Source organism: Nerophis ophidion, linkage group LG25 (genome assembly GCF_033978795.1).
Source record: "Nerophis ophidion isolate RoL-2023_Sa linkage group LG25, RoL_Noph_v1.0, whole genome shotgun sequence".
NCBI lineage: Eukaryota > Metazoa > Chordata > Actinopteri > Syngnathiformes > Syngnathidae > Nerophis > Nerophis ophidion.
Genome location: NC_084635.1, coordinates 12,395,471 through 12,421,600, shown reverse-complemented (window position 1 = coordinate 12,421,600; position 26,130 = coordinate 12,395,471). Strand labels below are relative to the sequence as shown.

Below are 26,130 nucleotides of genomic sequence, written 5' to 3'. Positions count from 1 at the left end.
TATTTAATAAAGAAATCTTTGAAGGCTGTCCCATATAACACATATGGAAAATGGGAGGACTTTTCTGACTGCCCGTTGCCGTGGGATGCCATATTCAAACTAATCTACAAAACTACTATCGATGTGCAAAACTGTTATTTTCAAATTAAAATTATTTATAACTTCTTACCCACGGGGAAAATGTTAAAACTATGTAATATGACTGAGTCAGATGATTGCCGCTTTTGCTGTCAGGAATCTGAATCCACCCTGCATTTGTTTTGGTATTGTCATATTGTGTCTTCTTTTTGGGTGGAAGTTGAAAAAACGTGTTCAAGGATTGGTTTGTTTATGAAGCTTGATGTAGTTTCTGTTATTTTAGGAGAATTTATTGACAAGCATGACTTAGTCAATTTAATTATAGTACTTGGTAAAAGGTTTATTTTTAAGGCCAAAAATAAATATTCACTTAGTATTACTTTGTTTAAAACATTTATTCAGTATTTTTTAACTTTAGAAAGATACATGATTGACAACGATAATGATGCCAAAAAACATGAAAAAAGATGGGAAATCCTTAAAGGCTTATTATGAAAATGTAATAATGTTTATAGATATGCAACAACAGCAACATACAAAATGAAGGTGTGTGTTGAATCTGACTTGGACATAATATGGACTATACACAAAAGCTTTTTATGAAAATGTCATTTTGTTTATAACTTATATGCGATCTGTTGTTTCCCTAATTTTTGTTGTTGTACATGGATGACCCACTTTGACATTGTCTGGACTGGACCTGGTTTTAAAAACCTTTTAGACAAGTCTAATTCCATTAACAACCTGGTCTGATGAAGATAAGGTTATTTTTTTTATTTTTTTAATAAAATAAAATGAGATTTTAAAAAAAAAGGAAAACAATTACATTTTTTTGGGATAAAAAAGAAAGTAAAATCATATAAAACAATTACATAAAAAATAGTAATTAATGATAGTGTTAGTGGACCGGCGACACACACAATCATGTGTGTTTCAGGGACTGTGTCCCTTGCAGACTGTGTTATATATGTTGTGGGAACCAGCATTTTGGTAGCAGAAAGAAACAACCCTTTTTTGTGTGAGTGGGTGTGGATGGGTGTGAGTGGGGGAGGGAGAGGTTTTCTTTTGGGGGGTTGATGCACTGATGGAAAGTGTATCGTGTGTGTTTTTGTGTTGATTTAATAAAAAAATAAAAAATAAAATAAAATAAAAAAATAAAAAATATTTCATCATTGATATATAAACTATGAGACTGCGTGGTCGGTAGTAGTGGGTTTCAGTAGGCCTTTAAACAAGTTGAAAAACTTATTCGGGTGTTACCATTTAGTGGTCAATTGTACGGAATATGTACCGAACTGTGCAATCTACTAATAAAAGTTTCAATCAATCAATCACTACGTTTACATCATTGAGTGGTCTGCTGTTTCTTCGCTTCCTGTATGTTTTTTCTAGATCATAAATCATGCATCTCACTTGGACAGAAGAAGTCTGAGGAGGTAATCCGACAAGTTGGGACACTTTGACAGCCATATCGGGCCCGGAAATGGCGAGAAAGACAAGAAAATATGTTTGGTCCCCCCCGCCCCCAAACCCTCCGCTCTCTTTCTTTGTGAGTCATTCTTCATCTAAATGGGTATGTATGAACATCCTTTCAGTCGGCATCCCAACGACAGCAGACATTGTACAGTAAGTGATGTTTTATTATGTTGGTTGTCTCTCATAAAGTCTGCAGTGAGTAATAATCAGTGATGAAGAAAAAAAAAAAGCAAATGTTATGATGCGCCGCATATGCTTAAAGGCCTACTGAAACCCACTACTACCGACCACACAGTCTGATAGTTTATATATCAATGATGAAATCTCAACATTGCAACACATGCCAATACGGCCTTTTTAGTTTACTAAATTGCAATTTTAAATTTCCCGACGAAGTATCCTGTTGAAAGCGTCGTGGAATGATGATGCGTATGATGACGCGCGCGCGTGACGTGACCGCTTGTAGCGGACATGTTCTCCAGCCCGATCCACGCTATAAGTAGTCTGCATTAATCACATAATTACACAGATTTCCGGACATCTGTGTTGCTGAATCTTTTGCAATTTGTTCAAATAATAATGGAGACTACAAAGAAGAAAGATGTTGGTGGAAAGCGGTGTATTGCGGGCGGCTGTAGCAAAACAAACACAGCTGGTGTTTCTTTGTGTACATTCCCTAAAGATGGCGGTGAAGCTTTAATATGAAACAGAGCGGTCAAGCGAACATGATTCTCTACTACATGTCAACCGGCAGGTTTCGGTGAGAAAATTGTGGTAGTAAGTCGGCTCTTACCGTAGACATGAGCGGAGCTTGTGTCTTTCTTCCTCCTGCAGCTGTCAAAGAGGCAGCTGCAACACTCTTGGCTCCTTCGTGGCTTCCCTCAGAGACACTGGCGGTCACCACACCAGGCCGACTTTCAGGTGTAACTATATAATCTCCCTAAAACACTAGTAACACAATAAGCAGATATGGGATTTTCTAGAAATATCCTAGTAAATGTGTCTAATAACATCTGAATCGCTCCCACTGACCTCGTCATATTTTTTTTTTTCCTTCAAGTCCTTCACTCTCACTATCCTCATCCACGAATCTTTCATCCACGCTCAAATTAATGGAGAAATTGTCGCTCTCTCGGTCCGAATTGCTCTAGCTGCTGGTGGTCATGATTGTAAACAATGTGAGGATGTGAGGAGCCCTACGACCCGTGACGTCACGCGCACATCGTCTGCTACTTCCGGTACTGGCAAGGCTTTTTTATTAGCGACCAAAAGTTGTGAACTTTATCGTCAATGTTCTCTACTAAATCCTTTCAGCAAAAATATGGCAATATCGCGAAATAATCAAGTATGACACATAGAATGGACCTGCTATCCCCGTTTAAATAAGAAAATCTCATTTCAGTAGGCCTTTAAAATGATCAAAATATGGAACTATTATTATTAATGTGCCGGTTACTACATTACATACATACTTACATGTATGTCTAACCTTATGGTAGCTGTTTGGACGTTTTTTATGGACTTTATAGGTGGAATCGCACTGTAAGCGGACATTCGATTGCATTTTTTAATAGATGGATAGATAGTACTTTATTCATTCCTTCATAATATTTACAATGCAAAAAAAAAAAAAAAACATCCTTCGTCATGTCTTTCATAATGATTGTGAATGAAACATTCCCAAAAAAGTGCAGTTCCCTTTTAATGATGATCGATTTGACGTTTTTATGTATTGAGTTCATATAATCATATAATTGTGTTTTTCGGTATTAGTCATTTAACGTTTTTTATAGTCAAAATAAGGATAAAAAAATGTTTTTGAAGGTCAAGCAAATTGATGCACTTTAAATATTTCCTGTTAGATACTAAAAGGCAATGTTAATAAAGTTATTACTTTTTTGTAAGTTGATTTATATTTCTTTCTTTGTTGTTGTTTTCTCCAATGTTAAAGGCCTACCGAAACCCACTACTACCGACCACGCAGTCTGATAGTTTATATATCAATGATGAAATATTAACATTGCAACACATGCCAATACGGCCTTTTTAGTTGATTAAATTGCAATTTTCAATTTCCCGGGAGTTTCTTGTTGAAAACGTCGCGGAATGATGACGTGTATGCATGACGTCACGGACTGTTGGGAAATATTAGCGCTGCGTACACACACACCGTATAATTACAAAGTATTTTGGACATCTGTGTTGCTGAATCTTTTGCAATTTGTTCAATTAATAATGGAGAAGTCAAAGTAGAAAGATGGAGTTGGGAAGCTTTAGCCTTTAGCCACACAAACACACGGTGATTCCTTGTTTAAAATTCCCGGAGGTGAAGCTTTCCTACGGATCAAAGCGGTCAAGCGAACATGGATCCCGACCACATGTCAACCAGCATTTTTCGGTGAGAAAATTGTGGTAAAAAGTCGCCGCTTACCGGAGATCAGCTGAGCTTGTGCCATCCATACAGCTAGCGTCGACTTCCCTCAGACACTGGCGTCAAAAACACCCGTGGACACACCCCTCCGACTATCAGGTGCTATTAAACTCACTAAAACACTAGCAACACAATAGAAAGATAAAGGATTTCCCAGAATTATCCTAGTAAATGTGTCTAAAAACATCTGAATCCATCCCAATGCAACCGCCTTTTTTTTTTTAACTTATTATTATTTTTTCTGTAGTCCATCGCTCTCAATATCCTCACACGAATATTTCATCTTCGCTCAAGTTAATGGGGAAATTGTCGTTTTCTCGGTCCGAATAGCTTTTTTTATTGGAGGCTCCCATTAAAAACAATGTGAGGATGTGAGGAGCCATCAACGGGTGACGTCATCGTCTGCGACTTCCTTTCAGCAAAAATATGGCAATATCGCGAAATGATCAAGTATTACACATAGAATGCACCTGCTATCCCCGTTTAAATAAAAAAATCTCATTTCAGTAGGCCTTTAAGGATACAATGTTATGCAGAGGTGTGGACAAATTATACAACTTAATAGTCACAGCGGAGAGGAGGGGTGCGCAAAATGTTTTCTTTTCGCCAATATTTGAGAATAACTGCAATAAATGAAGGGCAGGACGGTGGAAAAAGGGGTGAGTGCTGGTGCTTCACAATAAGAAGATCCTGGGTTCGATTCCCGGGCTCGGGATCTTTCTGTGTGGAGTTTGCATGTTCTCCCCGTGACTGCTTGGGTTCCCTCCAGGTACTCCGGCTTCCTCCCACCTCCAAAGACATGCACCTGGGGATAGGTTGATTGGCAACACTAAATGGTCCCTAGTGTGTGAATGCGAGTGTGAATGTTGTCCGTCTATCTGTGTTGGCCCTGCGATGAGGTGGCGACTTGTCCAGGGTGTACTCCACCTTCCCCCCGGATGCAGCTGAGATAGGCTTCAGCATCCCCCGCGACCCCAAAAGAGACAAGCGGTAGAAAATGGATGGATGAATATATCTCGCTATGGAAGCACTAAAAACTACCGGTGTAGTGAGTTTACATAATTCACCCAAGGAACTTTAGTTATTAGAGAGTTCCGGTCGGACGGGTTTTCACGGGACACATTTCCAGTGTTGTTGTTGCACTAGTGAGCCACAGATGAGGAGATTCTGCTCTGTTATTGATTTCAGTAAAGTTTATAATCGGGTGCGCCCTATGGTCCGGAAAATACGGTAATCATTGTATGAAACCGATAGAAAACACTGTTGCGCTCTGTGATGAGGTGGCGACATGTCCAGGTTGTACACTTCCTTCCGCCCAAATGCAGCTGAGATAGGGTCCAGCGCCCCCTGCAATCCCGAAAGGGACAAGCGGTAGAAATGGATGGATGGATGGATATATCTCGCTATGGAAGCACTAAAAACTACCGGTGTAGTGGGTTTACATAATTCACACAAGGAACTTCAGTTATTAGAGAGTTCTGGTCTGACGGGTTTTCACGGGACACATTTCCAGTGTTGTTGTTGCACTAGTGAGCCACAGATGAGGAGATTCTGCTCTGTTATTGATTTAAGTAAAGTTTACAATCCGGTGAGCCCTAAGGTCCGGAAAATATGGTCATCAGGGTATGAAATAGATAGAAAACACTGTTGCGCTCTGTGATGAGGTGGCGACTTGTCCAGGGTGTACGCCGCCTTCCGCCTGAATGCAATTGAGATAGGCTCCCGCATCCTCCACGAACCCAAAAGGAACAAGCGGTAGAAAATGGATGGATGGCACTGTTGCGCTAGTTTTTAGACATGCACAAATCGACTTGAACAAATCAAGCATTGTTTTGTGCAGGTGTGAGTCTTGATGTGAACCTTCTTTCTTCACTGTGTGACTCGGTCACCTCGACCTGCCCAGAAGCAGTTGTACCCAGCGGCTGTTTCAGCTCCTATCAGCCACAGTCAGCGGGCCTTTTTCCTGCATTTACTCACTCCACTCTTTTAAACGGTTCCCTGACTGTCATGTTCATCCTCCAACCACATTTACAAATGGACTCAGAGTCAGTGTTCTGAGGGGGGGTGCATGTTTCATGTTGAAGTTTCTATATAGAACAACAGCCTTTGTTCATATAACTTAAAGGCCTACTGAAATGAGATTTTCTTATTTAAACGGGGATAGCAGGTCCATTCTATGTGTCATACTTGATCATTTCGCGATATTGCCATATTTTTGCTGAAAGGATTTAGTAGACAACATCGACAATAAAGTTCACAACTTTTGGTCGCTAATAAAAAAGCCTTGCCTTTACCGGAAGTATGTGCGCGTGACGTCACCGGTATGAGGGCTCCTCACATCTTCACATTGTTTATAACGTGAGCCACTAGCAGTAAGAGCAATTCGGACCGAGAAAGCGACAATTTCCCCATTAATTTGAGCGAGGATGAAAGATTCGTGGATGAAGAAAGTTAGAGTCAAGGACTAGAAAAAAAAATAAAAATATAAAAAGCGGCGGCTCCGAGGGGATGCAGTGTGAGCGTTTCAGATGTAATTAGATACATTTACTAGGATAATTCTGGAAGATCCCTTATCTGCTTTTTGTTTTAATAGTGTTGTAGTGAGATTGTAAAGACATACCTCAAAGTCTGATGGCTAGGTTCCGTTCTAGAGGCTAATCTTTCCTGTGATAAAATGGCAACCAAGGTGATCAAAAAGGTCAACCAAAGAACGAGATTCCTCTACAGAATCTCCTCTCTGGTCAACAAAAGCACCTTGAGGATTCTAGCGGGAACTCTCATTCAACCCTTCTTCGATTACGCTTGCACCTCCTGGTACCCCAGCACCTCCAAAACCCTCAAATCTAGACTCATAACATCCCAGAATAAGCTAATCCGGTTACTTTTAAACCTCCACCCCAGATCACACCTCAATCCAACCCACTTCTCCAAAGTGGGCTGGCTCAGGGTGGAGGACAGAGTAAAACAACTTGCACTGAGCCTGGTCTATAAAATCCGCTACACCTCCTTGATACCGAAGTACATGTCAAATTACTTCCTTAACGTAAATGACCGCCATAACCACAACACCAGGGGGAGCTCCACAAACCACGTTAAACCCAGATTTCGATCTAACAAAGGTCTTAACTCATTCTCTTTCTATGCCACATCAATGTGGAATGCACTCCCAACAGGTGTAAAAGTAAGTGCATCTCTATATTCCTTCAAAACCGCTCTAAAACAACACCTCCAGGCACCTTCAACACTTTACTAATACCCTCCTCCATTCACATCCCATCTCCCCGGATTATAAACAACTCAAATGTACTTCTAATGTATATACTTGTTCTTATGCTATCTGAACTCACTATGTTCTCTGCTGGCTGTACATATCCTACTAAGTAAGACCTACGCTGTTTCAATGTCCACATTTCTCTGTTGATGCAATTGTTGATGACTGAAGTTCTGATATCAACCAAAGCTCCTCATCCCAACCCCCGGATTGTAAATAATGTAAATAATTCAATGTACATACTATGATGATTAACTTGTGTGATGACTGTATTATGTTGATAGTATATATTTGTACCATGAATTGATTAACGTGGACCCCGACTTAAACAAGTTGAAAAACTTATTCGGGTGTTACCATTTAGTGGTCAATTGTACGGAATATGTACTGTACTGTGCAATCTACTAATAAAAGTATCAATCAATCAAAATGCGGTGAACACGACAGTGTCTCAGAGAGAAGCCGAGGAGCCAAGCTCACAGCTGCCTTTTTTGACCACTACTGCAGGAGGGTGCATATTCCACTCAAGTCTCCGGTAAGAGCTGACTTAATATCACAATTTTCCCATCCAAAAACATGCTGGTTGACGTAGAGAAACATGTTCGCTTGACCGCTCTGTGTTAAAGCTTCACAACTAACAAAGAAACACCGGCTGTGTCTCGGTGCTAAAGACAGCTGCAATCCACCGCTTTCCACCAACAGCATTCTTATTTATAGTCTCCATTATTAATTGAACAAATTGCAAAAGATTCAGCAACACAGATGTCCAAATTACTGTGTAATTATACGATGAAAAGAGACTACTTTTAGCCGTGAGTGGTGCTGAGCTAATATGTCCCCTCCAACCAATAACGTCACAAACACACGTCATCATTCCGCGACGTTTTCAACAAAAAAATTCCGCAGGAAATTTAAAATTGCAATTTAGTAAACTAAAAAGGCCGTATTGGCATGTGTTGCGATGTTAATATTTCATCATTGATATCGAAACTATCAGACTACGTGGTCGGTAGTAGTGGCTTTCAGTAGGCCTTTAAGGCCCAGGAGCCGCATGCAGCCCTTAAACTTTTCAATCTGGCCCGCCGGACATTCCCAAATATTTTTTTTAGATCTTTAAGATGGAAAGTGTAGCTGCCATTCTGATGTGCTGTGATGTTTTCTAATGACCGTAAGTCTTGAACCATACAAAGTATTTCAATCGTATGAATCGGCACTTTTTTGCATGATAGGCAGACAGTACTTTATTGATTCCTTCAGGAGAGTTCCCTCGGGAAAATACTGATAATGATATACTAATTACTATGGTAATCTACTTAGTTATCTTACTGATAGGGTGCAGTGCGTCTCCCATAACAATGTGACCTCGGACTACGTTAAAGTAACGTGTGGAGTTCCCCAGGGTTCGGTCCTTGGCCCTGCACTCTTCAGCATCTACATGCTGCCGCTAGGTGACATCATACGCAAATACGGTATTAGCTTTCACTGTTATGCTGATGACACCCAACTCTACATGCCCCTAAAGCTGACCAACACGCCGGATTGTAGTCAGCTGGAGGCGTGTCTTAATGAAATTAAACAATGGATGTCCGCTAACTCAACGCCCCAAAAACGGAAATGCTGATTATCGGTCCTGCTAGACACCGACCTCTATTTAATGATACAACTCTAACATTTGACAACCAAACAATTAAACAAGGCGACACGGTAAAGAATCTGGGTATTATCTTCGACCCAACTCTCTCCTTTGAGTCACACATTAAAAGCGTTACTAAAACGGCCTTCTTTCATCTCCATAATATCGCTAAAATTCGCTCCATTCTGTCCACTAAAGACGCTGAGATCATTATCCATGCGTTTGTTACGTCTCGTCTCGATTACTGTAACGTATTATTTTCGGGTCTCCCCATGTCTAGCATTAAAAGATTACAGTTGGTACAAAATGCGGCTGCTAGACTTTTGACAAGAACAAGAAAGTTTGATCACATTACGCCTGTACTGGCTCACCTGCACTGGCTTCCTGTGCACTTAAGATGTGACTTTAAGGTTTTACTAATTACGTATAAAATACTACACGGTCTAGCTCCATCCTATCTTGCCGATTGTATTGTACCATATGTCCCGGCAAGAAATCTGCGTTCAAAGGACTCCGGCTTATTAGTGATTCCCAAAGCCCAAAAAAAGTCTGCGGGCTATAGAGCGTTTTCATTTCGGGCTCCAGTACTCTGGAATGCCCTCCCGGTAACAGTTCGAGATGCCACCTCAGTAGAAGCATTTAAGTCTCACCTTAAAACTCATTTGTATACTCTAGCCTTTAAATAGACTCCCTTTTTAGACCAGTTGATCTGCCGTTTCTTTTCTTTTTCTCCTATGTCCCACTCTCCCTTGAGGAGGGGGTCCGATCCGGTGGCCATGTACTGCTCGCCTGTGTATCGGCTGGGGACATCTCTGCGCTGCTGATCCGCCTCCGCTTGGGATGGTTTCCTGCTGGCTCCGCTGTGAACGGGACTCTCGCTGCTGTGTTGGATCCGCTTTGGACTGGACTCTCGCGACTGTGTTGGATCCATTATGGATTGAACTTTCACAGTATTATGTTAGACTTGCTCGACATCCATTGCTTTCCTCCTCTCCAAGGTTCTCATAGTCATCATTGTCACCGACGTCCCACTGGGTGTGAGTTTTCCTTGCCCTTATGTGGGCCTACCGAGGATGTCGTAGTGGTTTGTGCAGCCCTTTGAGACAATAGTGATTTAGGGCTATATAAGTAAACATTGATTGATTACTATGGTAATCTATTTAGTTACTATGGTAATCTAATTAGTTACCATGGTAATCTACGTCACAGCTGCTCAGACGAGGCACCAAGCAGTGTGGGTGGGGAGCGTTTCCACAGAGTTTTTCCAGAGCGGCCAGCCTGAAATGCGGGTGTCAGGAACAGACGTGGAAGTAGATTTTTACAACAAAGTTCCAAAGCTTAGTGATATATCAGATATATCAGATTGTACGTGGGGTTGTTTTTACCCTTCGCGTTCATATTTCGCTGTTTGTGGCATTTTTGTTGCGTTTCGCTTGATTGTAAAATATGTTGATATAGAGGGGGAGTGACGTTCATATGTTGTCAATATTCCATGTTTTATCATTCATAGTTATTAATATTGTAAATCCCACATTCTTTATGTTCATGTAAATTCTGTTTGTATAATTCAGTAAAATAAATGGAAAATTCCATTTCGTCTTTTTAAAGCGGGCTGTTATCATGTTTTTAGCATTCAATCAGACATTATTGTGAGGTTATGTAGTAGTGTTCCTAAAAATAGATATACCGGCCCCCAGACACGTTTTTTTTTTCTCTAAATTTGCCCCCCCCCCGAGTCAAAATAATTGCCCAGGCCTGTGCTAGAACAACGGATATGCACCACATGCCTTCAGACCTGCCATTGTTCTCTGTTTTACTGTTGGTCAAACCTTTTCTAACAATCCACAGTACAAAATAATAAAAGTACAGTGGGGCAAAAAAGTATTTAGTCAGCCACCGTTTGTGCAAGTTCTCCCACTTAAAATGATGACAGAGGTCCGTAATTTTCATCATAGGTACACTTCAACTGTGAGATACAGAATGTGAAAAAAAATCCAGGAATTCACATTGTAGGAATTTCAAATAAATTATTTGTAAATTACGGTGGAAAATAAGTATTTGGTCAACCATTCAAAGCTCTCACTGATGGAAGGAGGTTTTGGCTCAAAATCTCACGATACATGGCCCCATTCATTCTTTCCTTAACACGGATCAATCGTCTTGTGCCCTTAGCAGAAAAACAGCCCCAAAGCATGATGTTTCCACCCCCATGCTTCACAGTAGGTATGGTGTTCTTGGGATGCAACTCAGTATTCTTCTTCCTCCAAACACGACGAGTTGAGTTTATACCAAAATGGATACATGGATGATACAGCAGAAGATTGGGAGAATGTCATGTGGTCGGATGAAACCAAAATAGAACTTTTTGGAGGAAGAATAATACTGAGTTGCATCCCAAGAACACCATACCTACTGTGAAGCATGGGGGTGGAAACATCATGCTTTGGGGCTGTTTTTCTGCTAAGGTGACAGGACGATTGATCCGTGTTAAGGAAAGAATGAATGAGGCCATGTATCGTAAGTTTTAGAGCCAAAACCTCCTTCCATCAGTGAGAGCTTTGAATGGTTGACCAAATACTTATTTTCCACCATAATTTACAAATAAATTATTTAAAATTCCTTCAATGTGAATTCCTGGATTTTTTTTTTCACATTCTGTCTCTCACAGTTGAAGTGTACCTATGATGAAAATTACAGACCTCTGTCATCATTTTAAGGGGGAGAACTTGCACAATCGGTGGCTGACTAAATACTTTTTTGCCCCACTGTATGTATCATTTGAGCTGATATTGTATCGGGTTGATATCGGTATTGGCTAACACTCAAGCTCCATTATCGATATTGCATAAGAATAGAAATGTAACTCATTACACAAAGCTGACACAAAAGTATATTTTAAAATATGTATAACTTCTGTTTTTAGTATTTTTACAGAATGAAAAAATATCAAAATTGCCTAATATAGCAGAGGTTTACTGATTTATGTAGTGTTTCAAAATGTCCGTCAGGGTCATGTCGAGTCCACTAAATGTCTTTCTCCTGATGACAAGATGATGGCTTTGCGTTGAGGGGGGGACACTCCCACTCGTTCCTGTCCGTCCCGCGTCCAAAATCCTCCCCCCAACCCTTTACGGGTTCCTCTTAGTGCCAGCGAGACAACACACGGCTTGTTTGGATAAGTTAATGCTGAGATGTCAGCCTTGATTCTGATGTATACCACCTGTCTTGGCCTCGGCCTGACCCCGCTCTCCCCGCTCGCAGCGCTCAGACATTCCAGCCCTTTTCTAGAAGCTGTGTTTACGACTGCCGCGCTCCGCCACCTGCGAGACGAGCGCGAGGCGAGAGGAGCCCGTCAGGAGACGGTGCGGTGGAACGTCTTCAAGAGTCCGCTACCAATAAGAGTTACATTCGTGCGTGATCCGTCTGGGGTAGAATAGGACGGGGGAGGAGGGGACGGGCGGTCCATGTCCCGAGCAGACGCCAGGATCCTCCCCCTCACGCTCATGTGAACACCGTGACCTCTGACCTTTCCATGAATTACCCCCGCTGCTCCATGCAAGACCTTCGAGCAACAAGGATGATGTAACGGTTCAGGTGGTGGGCGATGCTGCATTTAGGGAAGGGGTCTCAGACACGCGGGCCGCAATTGGCCGTTATTTTCCGGCCCCCACCTTAATATGGTAGTTGAATGTTTTATATGAATAGTGCTTGAGAGCGTTGTGTTATTTAGGTCCGAAATGGCTCTTCCAACGTTCTGGGTTGCCTACCCCTGCATTAGTGGAAAAGCGGCAAATGAGTGAAAGCGACAGAGACGTTGCCATGGAGACGAGGGTTTTTTTACGTGCCTGGCTGTAGTCACACGGCGACACCTGTTCATCAGTAATATCCATCCATCCATTTTCTACCGCTTATTCCCTTTCGGGGTCGCGGGGGGCGCTGGCGCCTATCTCAGCTCCAATCGGGCGGAAGGCAGGGTACACCCTGGACAAGTCGCCACCTCATCGCAGGGCCAACACAGATAGACAGACAACATTCACACTCACATTCACACACTAGGGCCAATTTAGTGTTGCCAATCAACCTATCCCCAGGTGCATGTCTTTGGAAGTGGGAGGAAGCCGGAGTACCCGGAAAGAACCCACGCATTCACGGGGAGAACATGCAAACTCCACACAGAAAGATCCCGAGCCTGGATTTGAACCCAGGACTGCAGGAACTTCGTATTGTGAGGCAGACGCACTAACCCCTCTGCCACCGTGACCCGGACCAATTCAAACCGTAATTTGTTTTTTATTGTTTAATTTGCATTGCCTCACACGATGAACACTACATATATTTCTATATGACGCCCGATAACACTCCGGGAGCCGTCACTTTTTTGTGCTCGCTATCCCGGTACTTTCCCGGTATTATTACCCGCCGACCGCCGCGTTGCTGTAGGGAGGAAAAGCGGAACGACACACATTGCGGAAATAACATTATTCTCCGTGCGTCGGTTGAATACAAATATATTCCACAACCCCAATCATGTCTTTTTCAAACTCTGCAGTGAAAAGAAAGGTTTGTGATGAGCAAAGACAATCCCGGGAAAAGTGGGAGATGCAATATTTCTTTGTTGAGTACAGGGGCACCCCGACGTGTCTTATTTGCACAAAGAAAGTTGTGGTGCACAAGGAAAACAATCGTCATTATACAACTAAACTTTTCTCGCGGCCCAGCCTCACCCAGAGTCTGCATACAGTGGCCCCCAGGTAGAGTGAGTTTGAGACACCTGATTTAGGGTTTCCATTCTTTTATATCCTGTTTTTAAATAAAATAAAGTGTTACGCCGGTTCGGCATTGTGATGCCGGGTTCGATTCCCTCGAGGATGCGTCAAGTGAACACAGCTAAGGTAAGATATACACAATTTATTTAAATAACAAAAAGAGCTATATAACAAAAATGCTAGAGCTAGTAGAATGAAACAAACAAAGGACGCTAGCATAAAAGCTAGGATATACAACAATGAGAAATAAACTGGCACGTAGGCACATAAAACAGTAAAACAAAAACTTCAGTATGAGAACTGGAATGAACAATGAATGGCTAGCGTGAAAAGCTTAGCGAGAATATACATATTTGAGAGTATTGCAGGCGTAACTTGTTGCGTGAAAAGCAAATCATGAACCCAGGCTGAACAAACAAAAGAGGACGGCTTATAAAGTGACGGTGATTATTTGTAGCAGGTGTGCGGGGCGTGAGCAGCAGGTGAACTGATGTGTAACCATAGTGATGGACAAAAACAGGAAATAAACGGGTCAGACTGAGAATGAAAAAACAAACATGTGAAGATCTGAGCAGCAGATCGCAACATAAAGCCTATTTCACAATTTTTTGGTCCTAAATCAGCGGTGTCAAACGTACGACCCGCGGGCCTTATTGGGCCTGCAGGCCGAAGGTTTGAACATGTTTTATCCGGCCCGTGGGATGAAATTGCTAAGTATAAATATTATGGCTGTGAATCTTTGGGTGTCCCACGATTCCATTCAATATCGATTCTTGGGTCACGATTCGATTCAAAATCGATTTTTTTTTTTCCAATTCAACATGATTCTCGAGTCAAAAACGATTTTTTTTCCCGATTCAAAAGGATTCTCTATTCATTCAATACGTAGAATTTCAGCAGGATCTACCCCAGTCTGCTGACATGCAAGCAGAGTAGAGATGCACGGTTTGCGGTCACAACCGCAGAGTCCGCGGATAAACCGCAGGTCGGGCGGGTGACATGACGAAAAAATAGATTTTAAATAGATTCGGGCGGGTGGCGGTTGAACCAATTCGGAAATATATATTGTAATAATCCCAGGAATGTAGGCTCATAAAACTTCTTTGTTGTCTTGTCTTTATTGCACAAGATGTAATACAACCACACAACAGCTCTCATGTCTCTAACGCTTTTCCCGGAACAACTCGAACTCTCACTTCCTGTCGATAACGTCACTTCCCTATCTCTCCCGGAAGTCCCGCCCCCCAGCCAAAGTCATTGGCTAACACCCCGTAGCCAGCCGCTACATTATACATAGTTAAATGTTATGTTGAAGAGGTTCATTTAGCCTACTGACGTGTATTTATAAATGGTTGATTTATACAGGCTAGTAGGTAAAGTGTTGTAGCTGACAACTCTTGATGGTACAATCCATATATCACGTCACAGACAACGTCACGCTAACATCACGTGACACCTCTGATGAAGGCTGCAGAAGCAAGGTAGCCCAAACTTGTCAGCTACAACACTTTACCTTACTAGCCTATAGAAATCAACCATTTATAAATAGTTAATGTTGTTACCCACATACGAAAAACGAGCAGCACTCTTTGAAACAGTATGTGGGCATACTTTTATTTTGAAGTGTCTCGTTTGGTCTGTCGACGGATGTAAGGAAGCTACTTCCGGTTATGGCCAACGAGGTATTTGTCATTTGTTGGTATTTTGCTTGGTAAAATGTTTGATCCACATGCTGTGCATGTTATTATTTTTACGTTTGTAACGTGCTTTATTTATTACAGTTTTCAAGGTGAATTTGAAGGGAAAGGAAGCCTTCAAATAAATCAGTTCAAGAAAGCCATCGTGTCTGTGCTATTTGGAGGGAGTTACACTTTCTAACCTCACTAATGCCTTGCATTGTCTATATTAGATATATAACAACGGGCGGGTGGTGGGCGGGTGTGGTTTCGATGAATTGTTGGTTCGGGTGGGTGGCGGGTGGATGACGACTTTTGTGATGCGGTTTCGGATCATATAATTGCCTATCCGCGCATCTCTAAAGCAGAGTAGAAGATTTTTGTAAAAACCTTCGATAATTGTAAAGGACAATGTTTTATCAACTGATTGCAATAATGTAAATTTGTTTTAACTATTAAACGAACCAAAGATATGACTTATTTTATCTTTGTGAAAACATTGGACACAGTGTGTTGTCAAGCTTATGAGATGCGATGCAAGTGTAAGCCACTGTGACACCATTGTTCTTTTATTTGTATCTTTATAAATGTCTAATGATAATGTCAATGAGGGATATTTAATCACTGCTATGTTGAAATTATAACTAATATTGATACAGTTGTTGATAATATTCATTTTTGTTTCACTACTTTTGGTTTGTTCTGTGTCGTGTTTGTGTCTCCTCTCAAGTGCTCTGTTTATTGCCGTTCTGAGTGTTGCTGGGTCAGGTTTGGTTTTGGAATTGGATTGCATTGTTATGGTATTGCTGTGTAGTGGTTTGTTGGATTGATTATAAAAAATAAAAAAAAATCGATTTTTTAAAAAATGAGAATTGATTCTGAATCGCACAACGTGAAAATCGCTATTGGAATTCTAATCGATTTTTTCCCACACCCCTAATAAATATAAGCGGAATTTTTTGATTGAAATAAACTGCTGTTCTAAATGTGTCCACTAGATGTCGCAATAGAAATTCTTTGTATCTTTGTACATTATTCTACATATTTTAGTGCACTACTCAAGGAAAATTTATATTTTTATATTATTTTTTTTTATCTTGATAGATTGAAAATGAACACCAATGAGTTGACTGATGAACATTATCAAATCATTTAGTCAGAAAGTAAAAATAACGTCAAATAAGGATAGAATACTATCAACCGCAACATACAGGTATATAAAAAACATTATGATTTGCACATTTTTAAAATGTGTTTTGTTCTATTTTTAAACAAAGAAAACAATCTGAAGTTGTCTTTATTTCTAAGCTATCGTGTCGTGAAGATCTAAAATGAGTTTGCCATCCCTGTCCTATATAAAACATTTTCAAAAATAAAAATGGCTAAATGGACTAAAAAGTACCAACAGTACATTAGTATCGGCCAATAGATGAGACCACACCTATTGGATCAGGCTGTTCAGTATCGTGGCCACTGATTGGCTTAGCCTCAAGCCAGCATTACTCGCTTGGAATAGGAGTGTATTCCATGTCGAGAGGGCTTTAATAATGTAAAAAAAAAACATATTTGGAAGGTCGTAAACAGGATTTAATGCTCTAGCAATGGAAATAATAAATGTATGATTGGTAATTACCACTACACGGTTTTAGTGTTTTCATAGGACGTGTAGAAATGCCGACTCAACTAAAGTCAAACCGGAGTCAATAAAGAGAACGTTGTTGTAAGCTTGACCATTTAGTTGTGACATTTCTTCATAGACATGAAAAAAAATAAAGAGATAAAAACATACTTATTGCCTCTGTACATATATGTATGGCCGGGGTCACCAACACGGTGCCCGCGGGCACCAGTTGGCCCGTGAGGACCAGATGAGTAGCCCGCTGGCCTGTTCTAAAAATAGATCAAATAGCAGCACTTACCAGTGAGCTGCCTCTATTTTTTAAATTTTACTTATTTACTAGCAAGTTGGTCTCGCTTCGCTCGACATTTTTAATGCTAAGAGAGACAAAACTCAAATATAAATTGAAAATCCAAGAAAATAATTTGAAAGACTTGGTCTTCACTTGTTTAAATAAATTCATTTATTTTTTTACTTTGCTTCTTAGAACTTTCAAAAAGACAATTTTAGACCAAAAAATACAACCGTAAAAATGATTTTAGGATTTTTACACACTTATACCTTTTAAATTCCTTCCTCTTCTTTCCTGACAATTTAAATCAATGTTCAAGTAAATTTATTTTTTTTATTGTAAAGAATGATAAATACATTTTAATTTAATTCTTCATTTTAGCTTCTGTTTTTTCGATGAAGAATATTTTTGAAATATTTTTTCAAACTTATTATGATTAAAATTCAAAAACATTATTCTGGCAAATCTAAAAAATCTTTAAAATCAAATTTAAATCTTATTTCAAAGTCTTTTGAATTTCTTTTTAAATTTTTGTGCTGGAAAATCTAAAACAAATAATGATTTGTCTTTGTTAAAAATATACCTTGGTCCAATTTGTTATATATTCTAACAAAGTGCAGATTTGATTTTAACCTATTTAAAACATGTCATCAAAATTCTAAAATTGAAATTAATCAGGAATAATTACTAATAATGTTCCATAAATTATTTTTCAAATTTTTTCAAAAAGATTCGAATTAGCTAGTTTTTGTTTTCTTTTTTTCGGTTGAATTTTAATTTTAAAGAGTCGAAATTGAAGATAAACTATGTTTCAAAATTAAATTTTCATTTTTTTCCTGTTTTCTCCTCTTTTAAACCGTTCAATTAAGTGTTTTTTTCATCATTTATTCTCTTCAAAAAAAACTTCCGTAAAAGGAAAAAAAATGTACGACGGAATGACAGACAGAAATACCCTTTTTTATATATATATATATATGGAGATTTATTTATTAAAGGTAAATTGAGCAAATTGGCTATTTCTGTCAATTTATTTAAGTATGTATCAAACTGGTAGCCCTTCACATTAATCAGTACCCAAGAAGTAGCTCTTGGTTTCAAAAAGGTTGGTGACCCCTGATGTATGGCATACAAAATGTAACTGTAATGTCTCAAATGTCCAGCAGAGGGAGACTGTCTGAATTGACTTGAACACGTTGTATCTAATTTGACAATTATATTAAAAATATCGTCACTTTTACACTTTTTTGCCATGTCTGAAATGTTCTCAACTTGTTAAAGACAACTTACGGCATTGCTTCGAGGCTGCTTTGTGTAGGACGGCAACATGTGCGACTTGCTTTCGGACGAATACCGGAAGTCAACCGACAGGAAGTAATTTAGCGGTAGTGACATCACCCACCTGCAATTTACCGATTATAGCATATTAGAAATAATAACTCTAGCTCCAAATTAAAACATTGCAGTCACTATATATGTGTTTTCACATTGTGTGAACAATACAAAAGTATTATCAAGTAATTATGTCAAGAATATTAACAATTGACTTCATGTCTGTCGAGCCCTGTGATGAGGTTGCGACTTGTCCAGGGTGTAATCCGCCTTCCGCCTGATTGTATCTGAGATAGGCACCAGCGCCACCCCCGACCCAAAGGGAATAAGCAGTAGAAAATGGATGGATGGATGTACTGCAATTAGGGATGTGAGTATCGATGCTGTGGTGGCCTCCGATTGGCTCAGCCTCGGCCAATATTAGTAGATCTGATTAAAAGAGTATAAAGGTGACTATAGGGTGTTATTTATTGCCTTTAGAGGGCTTTAAAAGCCTACTGAAATGAGATTTTCTTATTTAAACGGGGATAGCAGGTCCATTCTATGTGTCATACTTGATCATTTCGAGATATTGCCATATTTTTGCTGAAAGGATTTAGTAGAGAACATCGACAATAAAGTTTGCAACTTTTGGTCGCTAATAAAAAAGCCTTGCCTGTTCCGGAAGTCGCAGACGATGACGTCACCTGTGTGAGGTCTCCTCACATCCACACATTGTTTATAATGGGAGCCTCCAACAAAAAGAGCTATTCGGACCGAGAAAGCAACAATTTCCTCATTAATTTGAGCAAGGATGAAAGATTTGGGGCTGAGGGTATTGATAGCGCAGGACTAGAAAGAAAATAATTAAACAAATAAAGTTGAAAAAAAAAAAGGTGTTGCATTGTGAGCAATTCAGATGTTTTTAGACACATTTACTAAGATAATTCTGGAAGATCCCTTATCTGCTTATTGTTTTAATAGTGTTTTAGTGAGATTTTAAAGATTGTAAAGTTATACCTCGAGGTCGGATGGCTGCTCCCCGGTTTCTCCAAGCTCACAGCTGCCTTTTTTGACATGACAGCTGCTGTAGGGCGACGAATAATCCATTGATGTCTCTGGTAAGATATATATCACAATGTCCCCATCTAAAAACATGCATAGGAAAAACATGTTCGCTTCACTGCTCCGCTTCACAACAAACAAAGAAACACCGGCTGTGTCTCGGTGCTAAAGACAGCTGCAATCCACCGCTTTCCACCAACAGCATTGTTCTTTATAGTCTCCATTATTAAATGAACAAATTGCAAAAGATTCAGCAACACAGATGTCCAAAATACTGTGTAATTACGCCATGAACAGAGATGACTTTTAGCCGTGTTTGGTGCAGCGCTAATATTTCCTTACAGTCCGTGACGTCACGCGTACGCGTCATAATACCGCGACGTTTTCAACAACAAACTCGTGGTATATTTAAAATTGCAATTTAGTGAACTAAAAAGGCTGTATTGGCATGTGTTGCAATGTTAATATTTCATCATTGATATATAAACTATCAGACTGCGTGGTCGGTAGTAGTGGGTTTCAGTAGGCCTTTAATTGTGTTGAAAAACATATTTATCCATCCATCCACTTCCGCTTTTCCGAGGTCGGGTCGTGGGGGCAGCAGCCTAAGCAGGGAAGCCTAGACTCTCCTCTCCCCAGGCAGTTCATCCAGCTCCTCCCGGGAAAACCCGAGGCGTTCCCAGGCCAGCAGGGAGACATAGTCTACCCAACGTGTCCTGGGTCTTCCCCGTGGCCTCTTACCAGTCGGACGTGTCCGAAACACCTCACGAGGGAGGCGTTCAGGTAGCGTCCTGCCACCCGGCGGAGGAAACTCATTTCGGCCGCTTGTACCCATGATCTTATCCTTTCGGTCATGACCCAAAGCTCATGACCATAGGTGAGGATGGGAACCTAGATCGACCGGTAAATTGAGAGCTTTGCCTTCCGGCTCAGCTCCTTCTTCACCACAAGGGATCGATACAGCGTTCGCATTACTGAAGACGCCGCACCGATCCGCCTGTCGATCACACGATCCACTCTTCCCCCACTCATGAACAAGACTCCTAGGTACTTGAACTCCTCCACTTGGGGCAAGATCTCCTCCCCAACCCGGAGATGGCACTCCACCCTTTCCCGGGCGAGAACCATGGACTCGGACTTGGAGGTGCTGATTCTCAACCCAGTCGCTTCACCCGATCCAAACATATTTAGATGGTCGTATCAGCTGTTATTATGCTCTAGCTATTAAAATATTGAATTTATGATGAATAAATCCTCTTACTGCGATGCTGTAGTTATTAGAGTGTGAATTTTTTTTTTTTTTTAAAAAGCCAAATTTTTGGGTCCTAAATAAAGCCTTTTCAAGCATAAAAATGGCTAAATGGACTAAAAAGTATCAATACTACCATAGTATCGGCTAGTAGATGAGACCAGACCAATTGGATCAGGCTGTTCAGTATCGTGGCCACTGATTGGCTCATTACTATCTTGGATTATATTTAGATTTAGACAAACTTTATTGTCTGAATCAGAGGCGTCAAACTCATTCCAGATCGGGGGCCACATGGAAAAATCTATTCCCAAGTGGGCCGGACTGGTAAAATAACGGCACGAGGACATAAAAATAAAGACAACTTTAGATTGTTTTCTCTGTTTTAAAATAGAACAACAAAATATAGGAATAAATACGTTGCTGCTATTTTGTTTTACATTTACATGTTGCGTTTAATAGTATTCTATCTTTTTTTGACCTTATTTATACTTTCTGAATAAATTATGTGATGATGTACATCAGTCAACTCATTGGGGTTAATTTTCAATCCGTCAAGATAAAAAAAATAATGTCAAAATCAAATTACAGTATGTTATTCGTGCAGTTTGATTATTTTCCTCGACTGGTGCACTAACATCATGTGTTGCTTTTTTTTTTTTTTTTACATATGTAGCATCATCGACAAAAATGCAAAGAATTGCTATTGTGACATCTAGTGGACACATTTAGAACAGCAGTTTCTTTCCTTCAAAAATTCCGGCTCATTTTTATACTTAGCAAACTCTTCCCGCGGCCCTTAAGTTTGACACCCCTGGTCTCAAGATAGTAAATGATAAACGGGCTGTACTTGTATAGCACTTTTCTACCTTCAAGGTACTCAAAGCGCTTTGACACTACTTCCACATTTACCCATTCACACACACATTCACACACTGATGGAGGGAGCTGCCATGCAAGGCGCCAACCAGCACCCATCAGGAGCAAGGGTGAAGTGTCTTGCTCAGGACACAAAGAGGTTGGTACTAGGTGGGAAATGAACCAGGCCGTGCGCTCGGGTTGCGCACGGCCACTCTCCCCACTGCGCCACGCCGTCCCTAGTAAGGAGAAGAGTGTATTTTTAATGTCAACAGGGCTCTAATAATTAAAAAAAAACACATTTAGAAGGTTGTAGACAGGTTTTTATGCTCTAGGCAGGAAAATAATACATCTATGATTAATAATTACTACTACGCGGAATCAATAATAATAAACAAAGGATTTCCTGCATATAAGGATGTGAGTCTCGATGCTCTGGTGGCCTCTGATTGGCTCAGCCTCGGGCAAATATTACTACATTGATTTAAATGAGGCCCTGTGATGAGGTGGCGACTTGTCCAGGGTGTATGCCGCCTTCCACCCAAAGATATGCTCCAGCACTCCCCGCGACCCCAAAAGGGACAAGCGGTAGAAAATGGATGGATGGATGAATTAAATGATAGTGTTCATAACTTTCTGTAGCCTTGCAGGTGACTCATAGTATTTTCATATTTAGTAAAATCCTGTATACTTTTATTTTGGTGTTAAATACCACTAAGTGTTTAAATTGGGACACTCCCCATTAAAAGGAATAACGGAATTTAGTGCTAAAAAGACACTTTTGTGTCATAGAACAACACAACCGTGTTTATAACACTTACGGTAAAAAAGGATGACACAACTTAGTGTTAAATTGACACTTGTGTCATTAAATTGTGTCATTAAACAAAAAAAATTGGTGTTTAAAATGAACACTTGATAGTGAAAAGGAATAACATAATTGAGAGTTAAAAATACACTTGGGTGTCATAATACAACACAGAATGTGCCAGATGTTAAAATGATTAATGTTGTGTGTTAGACTTTAATGTTGTTTAATTAAGGTCAGTTAAATGTAAATTTAGCTTGTGTGCTATTGTGTGCTTAGCTGTTGTGTAGCTGTGAGCTCCTAGTCTAGGGGTGTCAAACGTATGGCCCCCAGGCTGAATCAGGCCCAGGTTTTATCCAGCCCGCGGGATGAGTTTGCTAAGTATAAAAATGAGCCGACATTTTTGAATAAAATAAACTGCTGTTCTAAATGTGTCCACTAGATGTCGCAATAGCAAATAAGATGATGCTGCATATGTAAAAAAAAATAATAAACCACATGTTAGTGCACCATCCATTTATCCATTTTCTACCGCTTATTCTCTTTCGGGCCTAACTCAGCTACAATCGGGTGGAAGGCGGCGCACACCCTGGACAAGTCGCCACCTCATCGCAGGGCCAACACAGATAGACAGACAACATTCACACTCACATTCACACACTAGGGCCAATTTAGTGTTGCCAATCAACCTATCCCCAGGTGCAGGTCTTTGGGAGATGCAAGCTGATATCATCCGATCCTCACGATATCGTACTGACATCCAATATAAATATCAACTTGGGACACCACTCTTAAAAAGTATATCAGTAATGTTTCGCATATAAATATCTAATATTGCACATCGTTAACTACAATTTCTACGGATTTTTAAGCGCATCATCGGAATTAAACACAGACAAACCAAAATATTTGCGTCAACACACTTATTTTTTGCAATATTCAATAACACAATATCAACAAAATAGTACTTTTCTTACTTAAGGCACACTTCAAAAGCAAAAACTACTTTTGAAGTTTTCCTGGGTTTAAAGACGTATTACATGAGTTTTAAAAACTATGACAAACTATACTTTTGAACAACACAACACGCAGATATTTGTGGAAACAAGCATAAATTAAAGCTGCAAGCAGCGATGGACGGGACCGACTTTTGCTGGTGTTTCCTGCCTTTACCCATTCAACATATCTTTACCTGCACATTACCTACCTTCCCTGCATCCTGGGGTCACACTGGTGCTTCTTTCTTTCACCCATACACGCTGGTGCTTTTTGCCATCACCCAGACAACATATCTTTACCTACACATTACCTACCTTCCCTGCATCCTGGGGTCACAATGGTGCTTCTTTCTTTCACCCCTACATGCTGGTGCTTTTTGCCATCACCCAGACAACATATCTTTACCTACACATTACCTGCCTTCCCTGCATCCTGGGGTCACACTGGTGCTTCTTTCTTTCACCCCTACATGCTGGTGCTTCCTGCCATCACCCTGACAACATATCTTTACCTGCACATTACCTACCTTCTCTGTATCCTGGAGTCAAACTGGTGCCTCCTTCTTTCACCCAGTCAACATATCTTTACCCGCACAGTACCTACCTTCTCTGCATTGTGTGGTCACGCTGGTGCTTCCTGCTTTTAAGCGGCCATTTTGAGACGGCGGCAGTTAGAAAAACTATTTGCGCAACTTTTAATCAGAAGGGTTCAATCTCTCTCCTGTGAGAGTTTGAAGCCGACTCAACAAATGCGCTCAGAGGAGATAATGTTCGAATAAAGATGACGGGTTTTTACAAATATTTTGTTTTGAAGGGGTACTTGCCAACTTCCTGTTGATTTTTGCGGAAGGATCAATCAATCAATCAATGTTTACTTATATAGCCCTAAATCACTAGTGTCTCAAAGGGCTGCACAAATCACTATATATAGATAATGTCAAAAATTATATATATGTCATGATCCCCCCACCTCCAAGGTGATGATGGCTCAAATGCAGAGAGTAATTTCGCCTCAACCTAAGGATGTCAATTAATGAAATGTAGGTCTAAGTGAGACCTACATAGAGGTTTTGTTTCATGTCTCTACGAAATTCCTATCAGAAGTTACAAGCAGTTTTGTCTGTGTTTTCTTCCCAAGAGCAGTTTTGTCGGTCTTTTATTCCTAGGGGGCGCTAGAGCGCAATTTTGAGTTTTGTTTTTTTAAATTTTTATTAGATTGCAATTTTTAACAGTTCTGATGTGTGTGTCCAGTTTGGTGAGTTTTGAAGCATTTTAAGGGGGTCAAATTACAGCTCAAAGAGGCAAAAATTACCTTTTTTTTAGGAAACTTTTCTTTTGAAGGGGTTTTTGCCAACTTCTTGTTGATTTTTGCTGAAGGATGTAAGTGCATGAAATGTAGGTCTAAGTCAGACCTACATATAAATTTTTGTTTCATGTCTCTACGACATTCCTAAAGGAAGTTACAAGCTGTTTTGTCTGTGTTTTTTTCCTAGGGGGCGCTAGAGCGCAATTTTGAGTTTTTTTTAGATGGCAATTTTCGCCAGTCCTGGTGTGTGTGTAAAATTTGGTGAGTTTTGAAGCATGTTAAGGGGGTCAAATTACAGTTCAAATAGGCGGTGGTATAATAATAATACAACCTTAGAAATACAACAGGGTCTATTCGGTCCCTAATAAAACCGAAAAAATATATTTCGTCTCACCTTAGTATCAATCCAATGCTGATACAAACAGGTATCGATGCAATTAATATTTAGGTCGATCCCATTTATTCCACTCTTACCTCAATCTGAACCAAACAGGAAGATAACTCTTTTAACTTTGGGCGAAAATATGATTGATGGTATCATTTGGGGATAAAACATCATAACATTATCGTGGTTAGCGCCTTGCAAGGCAGCTACCGCCATCGGTGCGTGAATGAGTGAATTTGAGGTTTAATGTAAAGCGCTTCTGGTATCATTCCAGGTATCGTTAAATTTTGTAGAAGAAACCGTTAACCATTTAGTCAGCTTTCTGGGCTGTAAATCACTGAACACTACCGCCATCAAGTGGTAAAAATGAGACACTACATTTGAAATTTTTTTTTTTCTTTTCAATTAGGGGATTTACGGCTTTTTAAAGGGAGACGTTCCTTTTAAAGAACCGTTAAAAAGACTGGCTGGTTATTGTTTTGATATTTTTTTAATCAAATAAATAATTGCCAGTAGCAGTTATAAGATCACATGTTTAACTGAATAATTTTAAATTACACTGTTATTGGGTATTATGTACCATTGACTATATATATATTTTTTCCACGTGGTGTACCCAGTGACGTCACTGTTTTGAATTTCACCTCACCTAAAAACGTTGAAGGGAATGTTTATGAAAGAAAATATATACAGAATGGATAATTACAAATTAAATTAAAAAATATATATATAATACAAATTGTGACGAACGAGTTGTACTACCCTACCTGGTGCAGGTAGACTTCAACTACTGTTCATATCCACAACAGAACAACGAACCAGAAATGTCAATCCAAATAAATATAAACTTTAAAAAAAAAAAAAAAAAAATGTACATCCAAATATGAAATACTTTAAAACAATAAACAAAAA

General features: G+C 40.0%; 1 long non-coding RNA gene across 2 annotated transcripts in view; it reads right to left on the bottom strand.

The window, feature by feature from the left end:
* Positions 1-18,604, bottom strand: part of LOC133543112 (uncharacterized) — an 85,465-nt gene extending 66,861 nt beyond the window's left edge. For both annotated transcript variants that reach the window (XR_009804302.1, XR_009804303.1), the window contains exon 1: positions 18,529-18,604. This is a non-coding gene — a long non-coding RNA (uncharacterized LOC133543112). The remainder of the gene's footprint in view (positions 1-18,528) is intronic.
* Between the last annotated feature and the right edge of the window lie 7,526 nt (positions 18,605-26,130).